Source organism: Hevea brasiliensis, chromosome 9, assembly GCF_030052815.1.
Source record: "Hevea brasiliensis isolate MT/VB/25A 57/8 chromosome 9, ASM3005281v1, whole genome shotgun sequence".
Taxonomy (NCBI): Eukaryota; Viridiplantae; Streptophyta; class Magnoliopsida; order Malpighiales; family Euphorbiaceae; genus Hevea; species Hevea brasiliensis.
In genome coordinates, this window is record NC_079501.1 from 8,656,045 (window position 1) to 8,677,591 (window position 21,547).

Sequence of the window (21,547 nt, forward strand, 5' to 3'; positions counted from 1 at the left end):
TAAAATTTTATTTTATTAATCAAAATAGTCATTAGATTTAAATTTAAATTTATTTATTTTATATTTACTCTTAAAAAAACATTTTGAAAAATTATATTTTAATTATATTTAAATAAAATAAAAAATTAATTAATTAAATATAAAATTTAGATGTGAAAATTATTTTATTAATAGAATAAAACTTCATGTAGTAAATTATTTATAGAGTAAATTATCTCGGTTCAAAAAAAAAATTAACAAAATTAACCACTAATTTGAATGGTAGCAACATTGCCGTGAGTTTCTTTGGTCAGCTCATGAGTGATATTAGCTTGTAACACAAAGAAATGAGTGAGGATGGCCTATTGATTAGCCATCTGACGCTCAAATCAATGAATGATTGAGAGTGTTTGAAAACAATGTTCAATAAAAATTTTAGTAGAGTGCTTGTGACTCTTCTGATATTATTATAGTTGAAGTCTTAATACCGTTAGTGGCAGTTCCTGAAATCTTAGATCATTCGATTGTGATTTTGAGATTCTGGTAAATATGACTATTAATTGAAAGAGTAATTTGAGTTATTATACTGTACTCTATCCAATCTATGCTCGGGTTTCTTAGTCAAACTATCTAATGCTTGATGTATAGATTGAACATCTACACAACCTTCGTAATTTAATTATCTAATTATTTGACTTTTTAATCGAGCCTTTTAATTATTTGAGGTAATAAAACTATATAAGGTAGGAATTAATTTTATTAACTAAATCAAAATTTGACTAAAATATTACTTATAAAGAAATGGGATTGACTTGTAATTCTTAATATATCTAAAAATTAATTTATAAGTTATCTTAATAATAATTTTTCTTTATTTTATAAAATATTTATATTTTTATGAGTAAAAAACACTCCACCAAAAAAGTATTCTAAACTTTCCAACCCGAAGGGCTCTCTTCTGCTCCGTACGTAGCTTTTCTTGTCTCGAACTATGTATGGACATGTCGTTTTGCACGTAAAGATCAATCCGCAAACGCTCAACTTTTGTCACTTCTCAGCTGGAAGGCATAAACTGTCCTTGCTAGCTATTATGCGGCAATTATGTTCTGGCCATGATCGACCCGTTACGAGTACACTCTCTCCATGCATGCAACTATCGCTTGCCTTTCTTATCCCTCTTAGTTTCTTGCTTGCTCCACTATAAAACGCCATAATACCCTTCTCCACGCCTCAAATCAAGATATAGAGGCACCAATCAAATCCTCTACAATGGCTGTCAGAGAGAAGCTTTTTTTTTTTTATCTGTTTTACTCCTTTCCCTTTTGTTTCTCTGCTGGCTTATCTCTAGCTACGAGAGACCCAGAGCTAAGGCAGTGCAAGCACCGATTTGAACACCAACGTCAAAATGACGAGGACCAGAAGGAAGAGTGCATGGATCTCTGTGAGTAGTATTACAAAGAGGAGCGAGAGAGTGAAGTTAAAGGGAGGGGAGAAGAAGAAGAAAGGAGATGTCATGGTGACGATGACTGGGTCGTTCTTGAAAAGAGGCCGGAATCGTGTGAAAGCCAATGCGAGAGGCTAGAGGGACGAGGGAGAGCGCTTTGTCTCCTGCGTTGCCAACGTAGCTATGTAAGGGACCATGGAAGAGAAGAAGAAGAAGAAGAAGAAGAAGAAGAAGAAGAAGAGGAAGAAGGGGAACAGGGAAAAGAGGAGAACCCTTATGTTTTTTAGGAGAAGCAATTCACTTCAAGAGTCAAGACTGAACATGGAAGAATTAATGTTCTCCAGAAGTTCACTAAGGAATCTAAGCTTCTTCTTCATGGAATCGAGAATTATCGTATTGCCATTCTTGAAGCTGATCCTCAATCATTTGTAGCACCTAGCCACTGGGATGCTGACGCTGTTATTTTTGTGGCTAAAGGTATGCATTATAAATTTTCCGTTGTATACTTTATTTGTGATCGATAGTTGATACACGTTTATATACCCTGCTAGCTTATTGTTTTTGTTGATTTTGATGTAGAACGAGGAACCATAACTAAAATCCATGAGGAAAGAAGGAAGAGCTTTAACACCGAAGGTGGGGATGTCATACAGTCATAGGGGTACGTGCAGGCACTCCTGTCTACTTCATTAATAGGGACGAAAATGAGAAACTTTTTATCGTCAAACGCCTTAGGCCTGCCAATCTTCCTGGCGAATAGGAGGTAAGTTTCCACAGCGTATAAAATTTTATTGACCAACAAGATTTCCGTTTGGAATTTTATCGGAAAAAGATGACTATTATAGTAGCCGATGATTGCCACTAAATTTTATGGGCAAATGACCGTATTAAGGTAACTCAGAAACGAAAAATACCAGAATGGGCTAACAACTCAAAAAATTATAAAGAGGGAGCGGGCTGCAGTGGTCAGCGCGTGGGACGCTGTTCAAAATAGCGTCTGAACAAGGGACGCTATTCATAATAGCACCCGAAGCTCGGACGCTATTTTGAATAGCGTCCGGAATGAGCCACCTGCAACAAATCCTGCACGCGAGGAATATTACGTCCCATCTCGTCCCATCTGCTCCGGATGCTAATTATATTAGCATCTTGTACCTCCGGACGCTAATATAATTAGCATCTTTGGGCATGGCGTGCAGTCTCCTCCCAAGCCTGGCGCAAGTCCAATCTGTGCAGCGAATCTTCAGTGAATGGGGACGTTATTTTTATTAGCTTCCCGTGTTCATCCACTCCCCATTTCTATCGCTGCTCTCTCTCCCTGCGCTCTCATTTACGGCTTCCATTTCGCCCTTGTCATGACCCAACCTATGGGCCGGACCGGCACTAGGACCTGGGCCAGCCTAAAGCCCCCGAGGCCCGTAGTAAGCCTAACTATTCACTTAACCCAACTCTAAGGCCCATTTGGGCCCAATTTCTAGAAATCAACCGAACAGAGTCCGGCCATAAAATGGACCTACCAACGGGGAGTTTTTGACTCACCCGACCTGTAAACACAGTAAATACTCAATTGGGGAGCTCAGCTCACCCTCCACATACTCATCAGCATAAAAATAAATGGGAGCTCAGCTCCCTCATCCAATCCATCAAACATACATAGGATATTAAGTTTACAGGTCCAAAATAACAATTTAGTTTACAAACCCAAATCAGATCAACATTTCTAACACATGCGAAAATTCTAGGAGTAAATAAAATTACACAAATATTGGTAAACAACCTGCGAAGGAGAAAAGCAGGTTAACCACAATAAAATCCTCCTATAGCCTAAAAAAAATATTGAACAGGAGTGAGCGTTCGACTCAGAGAGTAAAATATCAATTTTAACCATAATCTCTATAACTATCTAAAACTAATGCACCCTGTAGAGTGAAATGCAACATCAACAACATTTTCACATCATAACATCAAAAAGGCAATTTGGAGCACTCACACACCCAGTGATATCAATCATAATATATGGGAGCTGATCCCCTATACAGCTCTCTTAAATCCAACCTGGTGCCAACGAAGAACTCAAGCCGGACTTTCGCTTAATAAACCAAATCGGGGGTCCCAGCGAAGAACTCAAGCTATGACTACCCCCCGAAGGATCGGGTCCCAGCGAAGAACTCAAGCTGTGACTACCCGTCCTATCCATAGTCCACACCACATCACACGCACGCCAACGCACGCACACTGCTCCAAATTATCACAACAACATCCATGGCATGTTAACACTTATGAATGCAACATAAATCGTGCCTAGAGTTTAACTATATAGATATATGCATATAAGTGATGCATGGGCATGTTTGAACATATAATAATATCGAAATTACAATTAAAATTAATATTTTACTCACAGACTTGACAACGGTCACTGTGGCGGCTGAGCGGAGGAAAAAGGCTGTCCCGGCTCACCTGACAATTACATTACAATTTTTAATATAAATGACTCGATACAATCAAGAAAAAACCAAATACGTCCTAAGTCGTGCCGAAAATCCGGCAGAGTCTCCCATATACCTAGGACCTACCCAACCTGCAAAAGGGCTCAAAACACACTTCTATATTCACAATCCATATATCCACAACTCAATCACATCACACAGCCTCTCCTGGGCCCATCAAATCAGTCATCCATCACAATATATAAAATTTCAATTTAGTCCTTATAATTAATCATTTTTGTAAAAACTGCCCAAACAAGCTCTAAAGATTCTAAAACTTTGCCCCGCGGTCCTTAGCAATATTATTAGGCTATTGCAAAAAGAATCATAATTTTCTGAGCTACCACGAATATTTTATGAATTTTTAATCCTATTTAAGCACTAGAAAATTACGAAAAAGTAAGGTTCAGGTTTACCTTTGCCGATTCCGACTTCGAGAACGCGCTCGGGATGTCTGACAATGGGGGGGTAGCCAAAACCTCGGTCCAATTCGGAGACTTTTCCGGTAACGGGTCTGTCTGGCCGGAAATTCACAGACCCGGTCAACTGTCGAATTTCTGCGAATTGAGGATACCTACACGAAGCCCACAACACGGGGGTTAGTACATAAATTTTTCAGAATTTTCTAAGCTCATTTAATGCTCGAAAAGACACTGCGAAGTTCCGTGGGACCCACCGAAAAACGGTGTCGGAAAAATTCGAAATTTATGTCGCCGCGAAGCTCTTGACGAGTGGAGCGCTCTGGTACTCTCGGTTTTCTCGTGGGATTCACGGTTTGTGAGAAATCTAGCCCGAAAATCAAAATGGGCTAAAACTTCCCGGGCAAAAATTAGACAAACCGCTAGATAGATTTCAGTGTTCTTGGTGTCTATGGAAAGCTCTCACCGAGTAGATGATTTTAGACACAAGAACCGGTCCAATTGGTGGCCGGATCGGCCGAATTTTGGCCGGGAAGTCCAGGCGTCCCGCGCGCGTTGCGCGTCCTTTCAAAGGCCGTTTTCCGGCGTTCCAGGCGGCGGCCGGCCGTGGGGGAGGACCGAGGTGGGGCGCCGGCGAGGTGGGAAGGCAGGGGAGGCAGCGGCGCGGCAAGGGGAGGAGGGAGAAAACGGGAGAAAGAGAGAAGGAGGAGGAGACGCGCGCGAGAGGAAGAAAAAGGGAAGGGAGCCGGTCCGATTCGACCGGTCCAATCCAATCCGGTTCGATTCGGCCGATTCGATTCGAAATACAAAATTTTGAATTTTTACTCTGCCTCGGGACCGAAAACCAGATCCAAACATTCCGAAAAAATTCCAGAAAGCTCAGAAAAATTCGTAGACTCCAAATATATTTTTAGTTTTGCCACGTGGTCTTTAAATAAATTTTTTAAAATCATCAAAGTTTATATTTTCGGAAAATTGAACCCGATTTTTAAAATCCGAATAATCTCAAAAAAATTCCTAAAATTTAAATAAAATTAAAATACCAATAATGATCATAAAATAATAAAATTTGAAATTTTGGGGTGTTACATTCTTCCCCCCTTACAGAAAATTCGTCCTCGAATTTTATACAAGGCAGAATAAAGCACATGATTACACATTAAACAGATAAGGGTACATGCTACGCATGTCCCGCTCGACTCAGTGCACTCTTCCACCGATCGACTCTCCACAAAACCTTAACCATAGGGATCTGCTTTGATCTCACTGCCTCACTTGGTAGTCCACTATGGCTACAAAGTTGCTCCTCAAACGCGTCAAGTTCTCTTTTAGGTCTATTACATCCGGTTGTAGTACATGAGAAGGATCTGGAATGTATTTCCTGAGCATGGAGATGTGAAATACGGGATGAATGTGAGAAAGGTTGGGTGGTAGCTCCAACCGGTAGGCAACTGCTCCAACTCTATCCGTAACCTCAAAAGGTCCAATATACCGAGGTGCCAACTTGCCCTTCTTTCCAAATTTCATGACTCCCTTCATTGGAGAAACCTTCAAAAATACATAGTCGCCTACTGCAAACTCCACATCCCTCCGTGGGTCCGTGCATAACTCTTACGCCTCTTGAAAGCTGTTTTCAATCGTTCCCTGATCAAGGGAACCATCTCTGATGTGTACTGCACTAGGTCTACATCATGCACCTTCACTTCCCCCATTTCTGTCCAACACAAAGGAGACCTACACTTTCTTCCATATAGTGCCTCATAGGGTGCCATCCCTATACTGGAATGGTAACTGTTGTTGTAGGCAAACTCCACCAAAGCTAGCTGATCATTCCATTGACCTCCAAAATCCAAAACACTCATGCGAAGCATGTCTTCCAGTGTTTGGATTGTCCTTTTGGACTGTCCGTCTGTCTGAGGGTGGAAGGCCGTACTAAAGTTCAACTGTGTGCCAAGTGCCTCCTGCAACTTTTTCCATAACCGAGAAGTGAACTGGGGCTCTCTGTCAGATATTATGGAAGCTGGAACTCCATGCAATCTGACTATTTCTCGAATGTAGAGTTGGGCGTACTGTGCCACAGAATATGTAGTCTTCACAGGCAAGAAGTGAGCTGATTTGGTTAAGCAGTCTACAACTACCCATATGGAATCATATCCTCGCGTGGTACGAGGCAACCCAGTCACAAAATCCATAGTGATTATTTCCCACTTCCATTCTGGGATAGGGAGCTCCTGCAGCTTCCCAGACGGTCTCTGGTGTTCAAACTTCACCTTCTGACAAGTCAAGCACTTGGACACAAAGTCTGCTATGTCTCTCTTCATGCCATTCCACCAATAGCTATTCTTCACATCATGGTACATCTTGGTGGAGCCTGGGTGGACACTGTACAGGGTATAGTGTGCCTCTTGCATGATTTCATTTCTGAGATTGTCCACATCGGGCACACATATCCTAGAACCTTGCATAAGGGCGCCATCATTGGCAAATCCAAATTCACCACCTTCACCCTGCTGTACTCTTTCTTTGATCTTCATCAATTGTTGGTCTCTGTGCTGGGAAACTCTAACTCTGTCCCGCAAGTCTGGCCTCACTGAAAAATGAGCCAACAATACCCCCTCATCTGAAAGATCTAGGATTAAACCTTGATCCATCAACTCATGTACCTCCTGAATCAATGGTCTCTTCTCTGCTGAAATGTGCGCTAAACTGCCAGAAGATTTTCTGCTCAAAGCATCTGCTACTACATTGGCCTTCCCAGGGTGGTACTGGATGGTGCAATCATAGTCTTTCAGAAGCTCCATCCATCTCCTCTGTCTTAAGTTTAAGTCCCTCTGTTGAAAGATGTACTTCAAACTCTTATGGTCAGTGTATATCTCGCACACTTCACCATACAGGTAGTGTCTCCAGATTTTTAGTGCAAAGATTACAGCCGCCATTTTCAAATCATGGGTGGGGTAGTTTTGCTCATGCCTCTTCAGCTGTCTTGAAGCATAAGCCACTACATTTCCATTCTGCATCAAAACACACCCTAAGCCAACTCTGGAGGTGTCACAATACACTGTGTATCCTTCACCACTCTTAGGTAGTGTCAACACAGGGGCAGTGGTTAGACACTCCTTAAGCTTCTGGAAACTCTCCTCACAGTCATCTGTCCAAATGAATGGAACATTCTTCCTGGTTAACTTAGTTAAGGGAGCTGCTATCCTGAATAAATCTTTCACAAAACGCCTAAAGTAGCGCCTAGACCTGTAAAACTTCGCACCTCGTTGGATCATTTGTAGGCCTAAGCCAATCAGTTACAGCTTCAATTTTCTTGGGATCCACTTGAATGCCGTCACTAGAAACCACGTGTCCCAAGAATGAGATGCTTTCTAGCCAAAATTCACATTTTGAAAATTTGGCATATAGCTAGTGCTCCCTCAACGTCTGCAACACCATCCTCAAGTGCCACACGTGTTCTTCCTCGGTCCGAGAGTATACCAAAATGTCATCTATGAATACGATGACAAACGGGTTCCAAAAATGGCTTGAACACTCGCTCATCAAGTCCATGAAGGCTGCTGGTGCATTAGTGAGTCCAAAAAATATCACCAAGAACTCATAATGACCATATCTTGTCCTGAATGCTGTCTTGGACACATCCTCATTCCTGATTCTCAATTGATGGTAGCCTGACTGCAGGTCTATCTGGGAAAAAATCTAGCTCCTTGGAGTTGATCAAACAGATCATCGATCCGAGGAAGTGGATACTTGTTCTTCACAGTCACCTTATTCAGCTGTCTGTAGTGAATACACAACCTCAATGACCCATCTTTCTTTCTTACAAATAGCACAGGAGCGCCCCAGGGTGAAGTGCTCAGGCATATGAAACCCTTGTCCAAAAGCTCCTGTAGTTGCTCCTTCAGCTCTTTCAATTCTCACTGGGCCATCTCGTAAGGTGGCATTGATATGGGGTTTGTACCCTAACAACATCAATGCGTAACTCTATTCCCTTTCTCGTGGCAACCCCGAAGCTCCTCGGGAAGACATCCATGAATTCTCTAACAACAGGAACATTTTCCATGTTGACACATTCTACAGATGTATCTCTCACCAATGCCAAATACCCTTGGCATCCACGCCTCAACATTTTTCTAGCGCTGATTGCTGACACCAAGTTATATGGAGCCACGCTCCTGTCACCATCAAAGCTAAACTCTTCCACACTAGGTATGTGGAAATACACCTTTTTGTTCCTGCAGTCTAAGGTAGCATAATGAGTTGCCAACCAATCCATCCCCAAAATTATATCAAAATCCATTACTAGTAGAGGAACCAAGTCTGCTGGGAGAATCTTTCCATCCACTACCACTGGGCTACCCGGAAAAACCATATCTACATCTATGTTGTCACTAAGTGGGGTAGCTACCGACAAAGGACATTCTAAGGTTATAGGGTTTCTACCCAACCTCATGGCAAACACAGGGGAGACAAATGAGTGCGTAGCACCCGAATCTATCAAAACACGAGCCTCATAGGAATAGACCAGAAGAATACCTGCCACAACTGCATTTGAAGCTTGAGCATCCTGGTGGGTCAGGGTGAAAACCCGAGCTTGACCCCTACCCTGAGTGGCGTAACCACATCGACTTCTACCTCCGACCGCCTCCAAATCCACGCCCCTTTGTCCTCGGCCCTATTGGTCACCGATCGATCACCTGCCATGCCGAAGCACCGGATACAACTGACGAGGAACATTCGCAACAGAACCCTGTGACCCCATCTGTGGCTCGCTGAACACGGGGCATTTCCTAGCAAAGTGACCTGGTTGGCCACACCTGAAACATACTCCTGAACCCATCAAACAAGATCCTGAATGTCCTCTTCCACGCTGTGCGCAAGGTGCTAAGGAAGATCTGAACTGCACCAGTAAGCTGCACTTCGAATCGTGACCACTGCTAGATCCGTATCCAGGTCTGAACCCTCGAGGTTTGTGTCTAAAACCACTCTTCTTGTTCCTACTTTTTCCTCTGTAATTACTCTGGCCACCACTGTCTGGAGTACCCATTTGGGGAACACCGGTAGAACCCTCTGCTCTGTTTTTCTTTGCTCTTCCGCTGTCATCCGCAGCACAGCTAATCTTAACTGCCTAGCTCAATCAACCACCACATCAAAAGACTGATCAGACATCATGGCCAAGTTCGCATACCTTCTGTCAAGCCCCTTTAGGAATCTCTTCACCTTCATAGTCTCTGTAGCTACTGCTGTAGGGGCATATCTGCTCAATTCCAGAAATTCTATAGCATATTCATCTACAGACCTGCCATTCTGTCTTAAGGCCTCAAAGGCCCACTGCTTTTGATCCCTGAAGCTTTCTGGCACAAACCGATTGATGAACAGTTCCACAAACTGAGTCCACGACAAACCCTCCATCCGATGTAATATGTAGTCATTCATCCATTGTTTAGGCATAGGCCCCATGATATACTGCATACACTCTATTAGTCTTCTATCAGTCAACTGCAATTCTGTTCCTGCCTGTCTGCAATAATCCAAAAATTGATATGTATCATCTGACACATCATAAGTACCAGGCACCAATTTCTTGAAATTAATGATCTGTTTGTAAGGTTTCCCTCTTGGTGTGGTGGACTGCTGCTGCTGTGGAGGGTGGACCATATACTGCGCCATCATATCAATGGTCCTCTGCAAACCAGCTAGAGTAGCTGCCATGGGGTCCATAATCCCCTGGGCCATGAAAGACTGATCCTGAACTGTTGGCAGCTGCTCTTCTACTTGAGCAGCTCTAGGCCTCCTACCCCGCCTCCTCGGGGCAAGCGCCTCATCCTGTGCTGACACCTCGTCAGGCACATCTGGTTCTGGTGCAGTGGCAGCTCTCCTGCTTCTACGCATTTTCCTGAAATTCAGCAGCATTAGCCCACAAAATTCAAAACTGCACATTACATAGCTCTATGGACTCATATTTATACATAATTATTTGAAGCAGAAACTAGAAGCAAAGATGACAATGCAAGACGAATGTAGACCCTATTTTTCCGCATGTGACTCCTAGTAGACTCTTCCCAACACTTTAAACAACATTCCCTAAGAATCTGGAGCCTAAGCTTTGATACCACATTTGTCACGACCCAACCTATGGGCCGGACCGGCACTAGGACCTGGGCCAGCCTAAAGCCCTCGAGGCCTGTAGTAAGCCTAACTATTCACTTAACCCAACTCTAAGGCCCATTTGGGCCCAATTTCTAGAAATCAACCGAACAGAGTCCGGCCATAAAATGAACCTACCAATGGGGAGTTTTTGACTCACCCGACCTGTAAACACAATAAATACTCAATTGGGGAGCTCACCTCACCCTCCATATACTCATCAGCATAAAAATAAATAAGAGCTCAGCCCCCTCATCCAATCCATCAAACATACATAGGATATTAAGTTTACAGGTCCAAAATAACAATTTAGTTTATAGACCCAAATCAGATCAACATTTCTAACACATGCAGAAATTCTAGGAGTAAATAAAATTACACAAATATTGGTAAACAACCTGCGAAGGAGAAAATCTGGTTAACCACAATAAAATCCTCCTGTAGCCTGAAAAAAATATTGAACAGGAGTGAGCGTTCGACTCAGAGAGTAAAATATCAATTTTAACCATAATCTCTATAACTATCTAAAACTAATGCACCCTGTAGAGTGAAATGCAACATCAACAACATTTTCACATCATAACATCAAAAAGGTAATTTGGAGCACTCACACACCCAGTGATATCAATCATAATATATGGGAGCCGATCCTATCTGACTCTCTTAAATCCAACTTGGTGCGTGAAGAACTCAAGCCTGACTTTCGCTTAATAAACCAAATCGGGGTCCCGAAGAACTCAAGCCGTGACTACCCCCCGAAGGATCGGGTCCCAGCGAAGAACTCAAGCCGTGACTACCCGTCCTATCCATAGTCCACACCACATCACACGCACGCCAACGCACGCACACTGCTCCAAATTACCACAACAACATCCATGGCACGTTAACACTTATGAATGCAACATAAATCGTGCCTAGAGTTTAACTACATAGATATATGCATATAAGTGATGCATTAGCATGCTTGAACATATAATAATATCGAAATTACAATTAAAATTAATATTTTATTCACAGACTTGACAACGGTCACTGTGGCGGCTGGGCGGAAGAAGAAGGCTGTCCCGGCTCACCTGACAATTACATTACAATTTTTAATATAAATGACTCGATACAATCAAGAAAAAACCAAATACGTCCTAAGTCGTGCCGAAAATCCGGCAGAGTCTCCCCTATACCTAGGACCTACCCAACCTGCAAAAGGGCTCAAAACACACTTCTATATTCACAATCCATATATCCACAACTCAATCACATCACACAGCCCCTCCTGGGCCCATCAAATCAGTCATCCATCACAATATGTAAAATTTCAATTTAGTCCTTATAATTAATCATTTTTGCAAAAACTGCCCAAACAAGCTATAAAAATTCTAAAACTTTACCTCGTGGTCTTTAGCAATATTACTAGGCTATTGCAAAAAGAATCATAATTTTCTGAGCTACCACGAATATTTTATGAATTTTTAATCCTATTTAAGCACTAGAAAATTACGAAAAAGTAAGGTTCGGGTTTACCTTTGCCGATTCCGACTTCGAGAACGCGCTCGGGATGTCTGACAATGGGGGGGTAGCTAAAATATCGGTCCAATTCGGAGACTTTTCCGGTAACGGGTCTGTCTGGCCGGAATTTCACAGACCCGGTCAACTATATAATTTCTGCGAATTGAGGATACCTACACGAAGCCCACAACACGGGGGTTAGTACATAAATTTTTCAGAATTTTCTAAGCTCATTTAATGCTCGAAAAGACACTGCGAAGTTTCGTGGGACCCACCGAAAAACGGTGTCGAAAAAATGTCGCTTGTGAAAGCAGTGACAAGCTTTTCTGGGTGATCGTCGTCTCTTTTGCTTAGAGAGAAAATCTGGCGAAAAAGAAAAAGGGAAAAAAAAAAAAGGGGGCAAACTCGACTAGCTCGCGATGGATTTCCGCTGATCGTTTTTGGTCTCTAAAGCTCGCGAAAGTAGATTTAGACGAGATAGACCGGATCGGGCAATTGGTGGTCGGCTGATCGGATCGCGGGATTTCGGCGTCAGCGTCCGTTGTGCGTGGCCCCCGTCGTTGTTTCGGCGCGTTCGCGGTGGGGAGTGGGAGGAGGAGGTGAAGGCGAGGCGAGAGCAGGGCGAGAGGCGGAAGAGCGCGGAGAGCAAAGGAAGGGAGGGAGAAAGAGGAGAAGGAGAGAAGAGCGAGAGGAGGAAGAAAAAGGAAGGGGAGGAAGGGATTCGACCGGTCCGATCCGGTCCGGTTCGATTCGGCCGGTTCGATTCGAAATACAAAATTTTGAATTTTTACTCTGCCTCGAGACCGAAAACCAGATCCAAAAATTCCAAAAAAATTCCAGAAAACTCAGAAAAATTCATAGAGTCCAAATATATTTTTAGTTTTGCCACGTGGTCTTTAAATAAAATTTTAAAAATCATCAAAGTTTATATTTTCGGAAAATCGAACCCGATTTTTAAAATCTGAATAATCTCAAAAAAAATCCTAAAATTTAAATAAAATTAAAATACCAATAATGATCATAAAATAATAAAATTTGAAATTTTGGGGTGTTACAGCCCCCAAGCCCTCGCTCGTTCATTCCTCGTCCATTGTCTCCCTCGCTCGTTCATTCCCTCATCCATTGTCTCATTTTGGTGGAGCAGCTCGGGTGGAGCAAGAAGGAGAAAAGACAAGTGCAGTTGCAGTGGTAGATCACAAAGAAAGAAAGAAGAAATTTGAAAAAAGAAATTTGAAAAAATTATGTATTTTGTTTAATAATTGTTAACATGTAATATATGAAATGCTTAGGTGATAATAATGTTTATTATTGTGAAAATAATGTAATATTCCTTAAGAAATAAATTTTCTTACAAGTTTTAACATGCAATATATAAAATGCTTGAGTGTTAATGTAAATATTATGCTGAAAATAATATATATATATTTTTTATGCATGCATGTTGGTATGTTTGTGAGCAAGTTGATATATATATAGTAATAGCATAATACTGATAAAATGAGTATAAGTTATTGGGAAAAATAATACAAAAAATTATATTTTTAGTGTATAATAGTAAAGAAGGTAAAGAAAAAATAATATAAATTTATAGTATTAAGAAAATGTTAGGAAAGAGAAAATAAAAATTATAAATGTAAATTATGTTACAAAATAAATTTTATATTAAGTCATATAATTTTTGTATCTCATAATATAATAGTTTAATAAGTTGAACAGAGAATATTAGTATAAAATAAAATAATAGTTTAAGTTTTTAAAAATTAGTAAAAGCTATAGAAGAAAGGGAAAAATTAATAGAAAATTGAGTTCATAATATATTATAGAAAATGATGTAATAAAAATAAAATATAAATTTATATAAAATATTAATAAAAAATGAAAAAGTAGTAATATAAAAAATTGCCAAAAAAAATAAGTAGCATTTTAATTAAAATGTAATTATTAGAAATAAAATATTAATTTATTTTATTAATTAAAATTAAAAGAATAGAAAAATTAGTAATGTAAAATGTTGTTGAAAATAATTTCTTTATTAATAGAAAATTGAGTTCATAATATATTATAGAAAAGGATGTAATAAAAATAAAATATAAATTTATATAAAATATTATTAAAAAATGAAAAATTAGTAATATAAAAAATTGCCAAAAAAATAAGTAGCATTTTAATTAAAATGTAATTATTAGAAATAAAATATTAATTTATTTTATTAATTAAAATTAAAAGAATAGAAAAATTAGTAATGTAAAATGTTATTGAAAATAATTTCTTTATTAATAGAAAATTGAGTTCATAATATATTATAGAAAAGGATGTAATAAAAATAAAATATAAATTTATATAAAATATTATTAAAAAATGAAAAATTAGTAATATAAAAAATTGCCAAAAAAAATAAGTAGCATTTTAATTAAAATGTAATTAATAAAAATAAATTATAAAATTATATGATTTAGATAATATTAAAGAAATAAAAAATAGTAAAATAAAAAAAATTGGCGAAACTCAATATAACAATTAATATGTAATTATTTAAAAAAATTAATATTATTAAAATATGATTAAAAAATTAAAACAAGAGTAACATAAAATTTGTCGAAATCATTGCATATTTAATTAAAATGTAATTAGTAGAAATAAAATATTAATTTATTTTATTAATTAAAATTAAAAAAATAGAAAAATTAGTAATGTACAATGTAAAACGTATTGTCAACTGACCGTTTATCTCGATATTTGTTGCGATTTTTATTTTATCAGAAATGTCAATTCCAAGTTTTGCTACTTTATATTGGGATGGAGAAATCATTATGGATGATGAAGGCTATGAATATTATGGGGGTTCATCAACCGTCATTACTATTGGTAAACGTATGGATTTTGGTACTTTAGGAATGAAAATTGTCCGTGGAATTAATCTTAAAGGTGGACATGAATTTATATCGAAAATCTTATTCAGACAACCCATTGAAAAAAATGGCTCATTTAAATGGGATTGCATGGGTTTGGCAAACGATGACGATGTGAATATTATGTTTAATTTCATTGATGAAATTGGAGGTATGTCATCGATTGAATTATATATTGAAATTTTTCGACCATCTGCAAATGTTGTTGATGAAGTGGGCCCATCAAATAGTTGTTACACTGAAGCACTTAAGTGTACGGATGATTTTGAATCCGCTAGCAATGATTATTGTCCTGATGATGATGAGGATGATGCGGAGTCTGATGAAGAATGGATTGATAGTGATGACTGGGACATGAATGAGGATGGTGGTCATCATAATGAGTTAGTAGTAGATTTGCCTTTTTACTATAATACTCATGTTGCAAACCCAATAATGCCGCTTGTCCCTCCTCCGCCTTATAGTGAAATAGATTTTTCATTGCTAACGGTTGATCCATGGTCAACACCACAGTGTAGTTCAATGTGGGATCCATTAAAAGAGTTTGAATTAGGAATGATATTCTCATCTAGAGAGGATGTCCAAAAAGCTGCCAAAGAATATCATTTACATAGGCACCATGAGTTTTGTAATGAGGAGACAAAGAGTAGAACATATGCCATCAGGTGCAAAGACACAACGAGCAATTGTAAGTGGAGATTGCGTGCCTCATGAGGGAAAGGAAGTGATATATGGAAAATTATGCGATATAATGGACCAAATACATGTGTTAATCCATCATTGTCACAAGATCATAAGCAATTGGATAGCAAATTTATATATGGTTTCATTCTCGCCATTGTACGTGAACAACCCAATGTGAAGATAGGAGCGTTACAGTCTGAAATAAAAGATAAGATTGGATATATGCCAAGTTATCGAAAGACCTGGAAGGCTAGGCACGATGCAATTATTAAGATCTTTGGTGATTGGGACGAATCTTACGGAAGGTTGCGACAATTTATGCTTGCTTTGTGCAAACAGAACCCTGAAAGTATGTTCTTCATTGAAGATGATCCTTTTTTTGTTAATAATAGATTAGATCCTGCTTATCGGGTTTTCGATAGAATGTTTTGGGCATATAAACAAACAATAGAAGGATTCAAGAACTGTCAACCGGTTATATTCATAGACTCAACTTTTTTATATGGAAAGTACAAAGGATGTTTATTTTGTGCAACAACACTTGATGGTAATAACCATATTTTCCCAATTGCATGGGCAATAGTCGACAGTGAAAATACAAGGAACTGGGATTGGTTTATGTCTTGTTTGAGGGTGTTGGTGATAGATTGTAAAGGAATATGTGTTATATCAGATAGACATATTGCCATAAAAAAGGCAATGAATCAAGATTGGTGGCAGCCTCCTGATGGGCATCATCGATACTGCTTAAGACATATCATCAGCAATTACAACACAAAGTTTAAGAATACTAATATGAAAGAAGCTCTCTGAAAGGCAGGTTAGTTTTCTAAGTTGACTAGTTATTGTTACTGTAATCTAAATATAAAGTTGACATGTGTATCCAACAAATAACATGGCTTTTTTATTTTTACAGCACAACAATTGGAAAAAAAATTTTTTTATGAGGCCATGAACACAATCAAGAATGAGCATCCTGATACATTTGAATGGGCTACAAAGATACCTTTGGAAAAATGGACACGTTCTCATGATGGAGGGAAACGTTATGGCTCCATGACAACTAATACTGTTGAGTCTGTTAATGGAATACTCAAAGGGATCCGTGCTTTACCCATAACTGCAATGGTAGAAAAAATATTTTTCCAGTGTGTTGATTATTTTGACACACGCCGCACGACCCTCCGTGAGCAACTGCAAATGGGCTTCAAATTTACACCAGCATGTCGTCAAATATTACTTGACAATTTAAATGAAGCAAACTCATATAATGTCCGAATCTTTAACCGTGATTGTGGTGAATTTGAAGTTTGGAAGGGAAGATCTGAAACGAAGCATGTGGTCAAACTTGATGAAAGGAAATGCACATGCAAGAAGTTTGAAGAAATATGCATTCCATGTTCTCATGTGAATGCCGCATGCCAAGCAATGTCAATTAATTATAAGCAATACATTTCAAATTATTACACATTGGAGCAAACACTTAAGTGCTATGAGTGGCAGTTTCATGCTCTTGGACATCCTGATGATTGGCCAACAGATAATTATCCAGTTCTTCTACTTGACCCAACCCAGAAAAGGTCTAAAGGACGACCAATCGTCAGGGAAGAAGAATGAAATGGATTAGAGTGTAAATCATTGTTCGCTATGTCATGTACAAGGACACACAAAAAAAAGTTGTCACATGCGAAGGAACAACATAACTTAATTATGTTAATATGTATCATTATTATAAATTGTTGCGGAATGTATTTATTTTTATATTTTAATTTTATGTGTAAATGTAACATGTATTATTATCAAGTACATTATCTCCCATAATGTTTGCATTATCATGTGATTCTTGTATATTTATTTGTGCTCCATTTTGTTTATGTCGTAGATAATATAATGGCTCGTATAATGCGCACTCCAAAAAGGATTGTCAATCAACAACAAAGAGCAAGGGTACATGGTCTAATTAAGAAAAATGATGATTGCTCTGGAACAAGAAAGTAGGCTTTGCCAAATGCCACCTCCTCAGTCTGCACCTCAAGCAGCAACTTTTAATGATGAATTGGAGGAGGACCAACCCATCAACCAACACAGGCCCTCACGTGACCGGCCGGCGTCAATCACGTCCTCATCGACGTCTTCAACATCAAATGAGTCAATCCTCTCCACCTTATGATTTTATGCCCCCACATGTCGCATTTCACCCTTTCTGCATGGCATCAGCGCCTGGTCCTATTCCCTTAGCTCCTGCACCGTCTCATCCTAGTCCATCCACAGTATTCCAACCATATTCAGAAACTATCCCCCCACATTATACTGGTTGGATGCCTACCCCATCAATACCTGGCCCATCAACACCATGGATGTCATATCATTCTCATGTGCAAAGCGAAGCACATTTGACTTCACGAGAGTCGTGACCACAAACACCAATGAGTAGCTTATTTGCTCCATTTGGCGGACCATCTAGCATTGGGCCATCACATTATGCTTCGAGTCAATTTGGCGGATATGGTTGAGATCAACACTATGCACTATATCGACCGTGCCTTAGGCCATATTCCATGCAGTGCAGTCTATTTGGACACCATGAACAAGGTGCTATGCATTATCTTTGCGGGGAATCATCGGGACAACAACAAGGGCAACCTTTGGCCAACCCCAAGATGCACAAGGTGATCGGAAGAAGCGTGAAGAAGGGGGACAATATCGAGTTTTTTGACCGAGACGACATATTCGAAGACCTGGTTGTGGCACATGACTAATTTAAATATTTATTTTTATTTGTATAATAATTATGAATACTTGTCTTAATTTATATCTTGCTTTAAGTCAATTGCTCGTATGACATGTTAGTAAACATTTTTTATATATTTTTTAAATTATTTTGAAAATAATAAAGTAATTAAAACTAATTAAGAAATTACATTTATTAATTGCTATGAAGAAAATATATTATCCATAATTATAATAAGAATAAAAATTAATATTAGTTATACTTTAATAACTTTTAACGTTTATAACTAAATTAATATTTTTATGATTAATAAATTTTTTTTTACAAAAATATAAAATTAATTTTTTGAATATAAATATTTTTTAAACCGTACAATTATATTCTATTTACAATATATAAATAAAATTAATTTCATAAATATATAATATTAAATAAATATTGCTACTACTAAAACATAAAATAAACTTTAAAAAAAATCAATCTATATATTTTATAAAATATAATAAATAACTATAATTAAATGATCGATCAAAATATTATAAATTTAATATATTTTATAAAATCAATTAAAAAAATAAAATATAAAAATTGTGCAGCATTGGGACGCTATTCGGGACGCTAATATGATTAGCGTTTTTCATCCTATGGGACGCTAATATGATTAGCGTGTTTCTGCTTCGGGACGCTGCATGGGGTGCGTGTTTCTGCTTCGGGCGGAGAGGGCTCTGAGACGCTACTATAAGTAGCGTTTTGCTCGCTGGGAAGGTGCGAGCGTGGTGCTGCCGTGGGGACGCTATTTTGAATAGCGTCCTCACGTAAAAACGCTATTTTGAATAGCGTTTGTACGTGAGGACGCTATTCAAAATAGCGTTTTTTTTAACGCTATTTTAAATAGCATTTATGTGTTGGGACATTATTTTTATCAACGTTTTTTGGTTTTTTCACCCCCTTCCCATAATTTTCTGAAATTCTACCCCGTTTCAGTATATTATTTTTTAAATTGCCCCTGTACGGTCAATTGCCCAAATTTTATCCTTTTAGATTACTAGTGATAAGAGAACCAAAAGCCTGGATTATATTATAATGGTTTCGTGATGCAGGCTTTCCGTGCCGCAGGTGGTGAAGATCAAGAGTCCTTTTACAGGGCATTCAGCTGGGAGTTGCTAGAGGCTGCTCTTAAGGTGTTTGGCAAGAGCTAATGTCAACTTCCACATACACATTGTAGTTTCATGTACTGTTGCACTTTTCCTCCAAGAAGCTAATTGCCCTTTTGTTTTGTCGTCTCTTTATCAATCAGACAGAAAGGAAGAGGTTGGAGCGTATCATAAAACAAAATCAAGATTTCATTACGAAAGCCTCCAAGGAACAGATCCAATCTATGAGTCACCGGGAGGAAGGTAGCGGCATCTGGCCTTTTGGAGGAGAATCAAGTGGCCCATTCAATCTCCTCCACAAGCGCCCTGTTCAAAGCAACAACTATGGTCAGCTTCTCGAAGTCGATCATAATGATTACCACCAACTTAAAGACTTTGATCTTACCGTCTCATTTGCCAACGTCAGCAGAGTATATATTCCTCTTCCTGTTCAATCGCTTTCTTATCCGACTCCGGTAGAGTACAATTCATGAAATTGGAATCTTTTGTCTGCGTACAGGGATCTATGATTGGACCTTACTACAACTCAAAGGCGACCAAGATATCCATTGTTGTGGATGGTGAGGGCTACTTTGAAATGGCTTGTCCTCATGTAAGCAGCAGCTCGAAGAGAAAAAAGACGAGTTCCCCTGCTGGCCATCCTGTGGCTTCCGTTGCTTCAAGAAACAATAATCTGCAAATACTCTGCTTTGAGATCAATACCAAAGGCAAAAATAGGTATCCTCTTGCAGGTAATTGAAGCAACTCCTCCCTCTAATTAAACAAATAATGATGCTTTCAATGCTTCAGTAGCAAATTAAAATAAAGTGCACTGATTTATTTGATGTGTATGTTTCAGGGAGAAATAATGTTGTAAAGAAGATGGAGACGGAGGCGAAAGAGTTGGCCTTTGGCGTGCCAGCGAGAGAAGTGGAGCACGTTTTTGGAAACCAACAGGATCAGTGGTTCTTCCCAGGGCCAAGGCAGCACCGCAAGGGAGGTTACGCAGATGCATGAGGGTTTTGTAATGCGATGTGAACAGGGTTGTACATATAATGAAATAATGGAAGGGAGAGGAGTATGTAAGTTACATCCATCCAAAAAAGGAAAAAAAAAAAAAAAAAAGAAAAAAGAGAAGATCACTGCTGAGTACTGCTTTAATAAAATGCTACTTTTTCCAATAGCGACTGGTCCTTTATATTTATAAAGATCCACTATTTGCAAGCTTTATACCAATGCTGGCAAGGTGCTTGACGTTTTGATTTGTGAATAAGGTGTTTTGGTCAACAAACAGCTGCCTTCCTAATCATAATAACTCGATGAATTAATTGATATTCGGCGATTGGAATTTTGGAGTTTTACATGCCCGTAGAGAAGCAAACCAGTGGACTGATTAGCTCAAAATCATCACACCAAACGTCAGGTGCGATGCTACAAAATATGCTCAGCAAATCCTCGATTCCAAACTGCCAACCGACTGATATCTGTTTCAAATTTAAAACTGGTGATTCAGAGTAATCAAGAGAAATCTAGCAATAGAAATAACAATCATACCAAATTTACTTGTTTGTTGAAGTTGAAGTTGAAGTTGAAGTTATATTTCTTGGGATAATCTATCTTCAAAATCAAGTCCTCAATCCAGCTCCAAAACTCAATTCTGGAGCCAATTAAAAATACTTTTTCACAATAAAAAAGGTAAATTATTATTATTATTATTATATGGTAGACTCATATTAATTGATATTCATATGATATGCCCATTATGATGAAATATTATTAGGCATGCAGGCTAAAAAGGAAAGCAATTAATAAAATTAAAATTTTTTTTATGTGATCTAAATTAAAAAAATTATTTTCTCTGAAATATTATTTAAAAAATTAATAAAATTAAAATATTTATAGAAAATTTTAATAATTTATATAATTTGATAAAAAATCACAATTAAAGTGAGAAAAAATTTTAATTTAAATATGTTAAATTTAAAAAAAATCGACAATTAGAGGTTAGAGAAATTTTATTATGTGAAATTTGAAAGTTGAAGCGGTTTTATGTTACAGTTTTAAGTTGAAAGACTATAACGTTATACTAAATAAGTTCAGGACGATTGT

The 21,547-nt window shown here is 38.3% G+C and overlaps 1 pseudogene; it reads left to right on the forward strand.

Moving 5' to 3' along the window:
- Positions 1-970: 970 nt before the first annotated feature.
- LOC110645175 (vicilin Cor a 11.0101-like) lies at positions 971-20,523 on the forward strand (annotated as a pseudogene).
- The last annotated feature ends 1,024 nt before the right edge of the window (positions 20,524-21,547 follow it).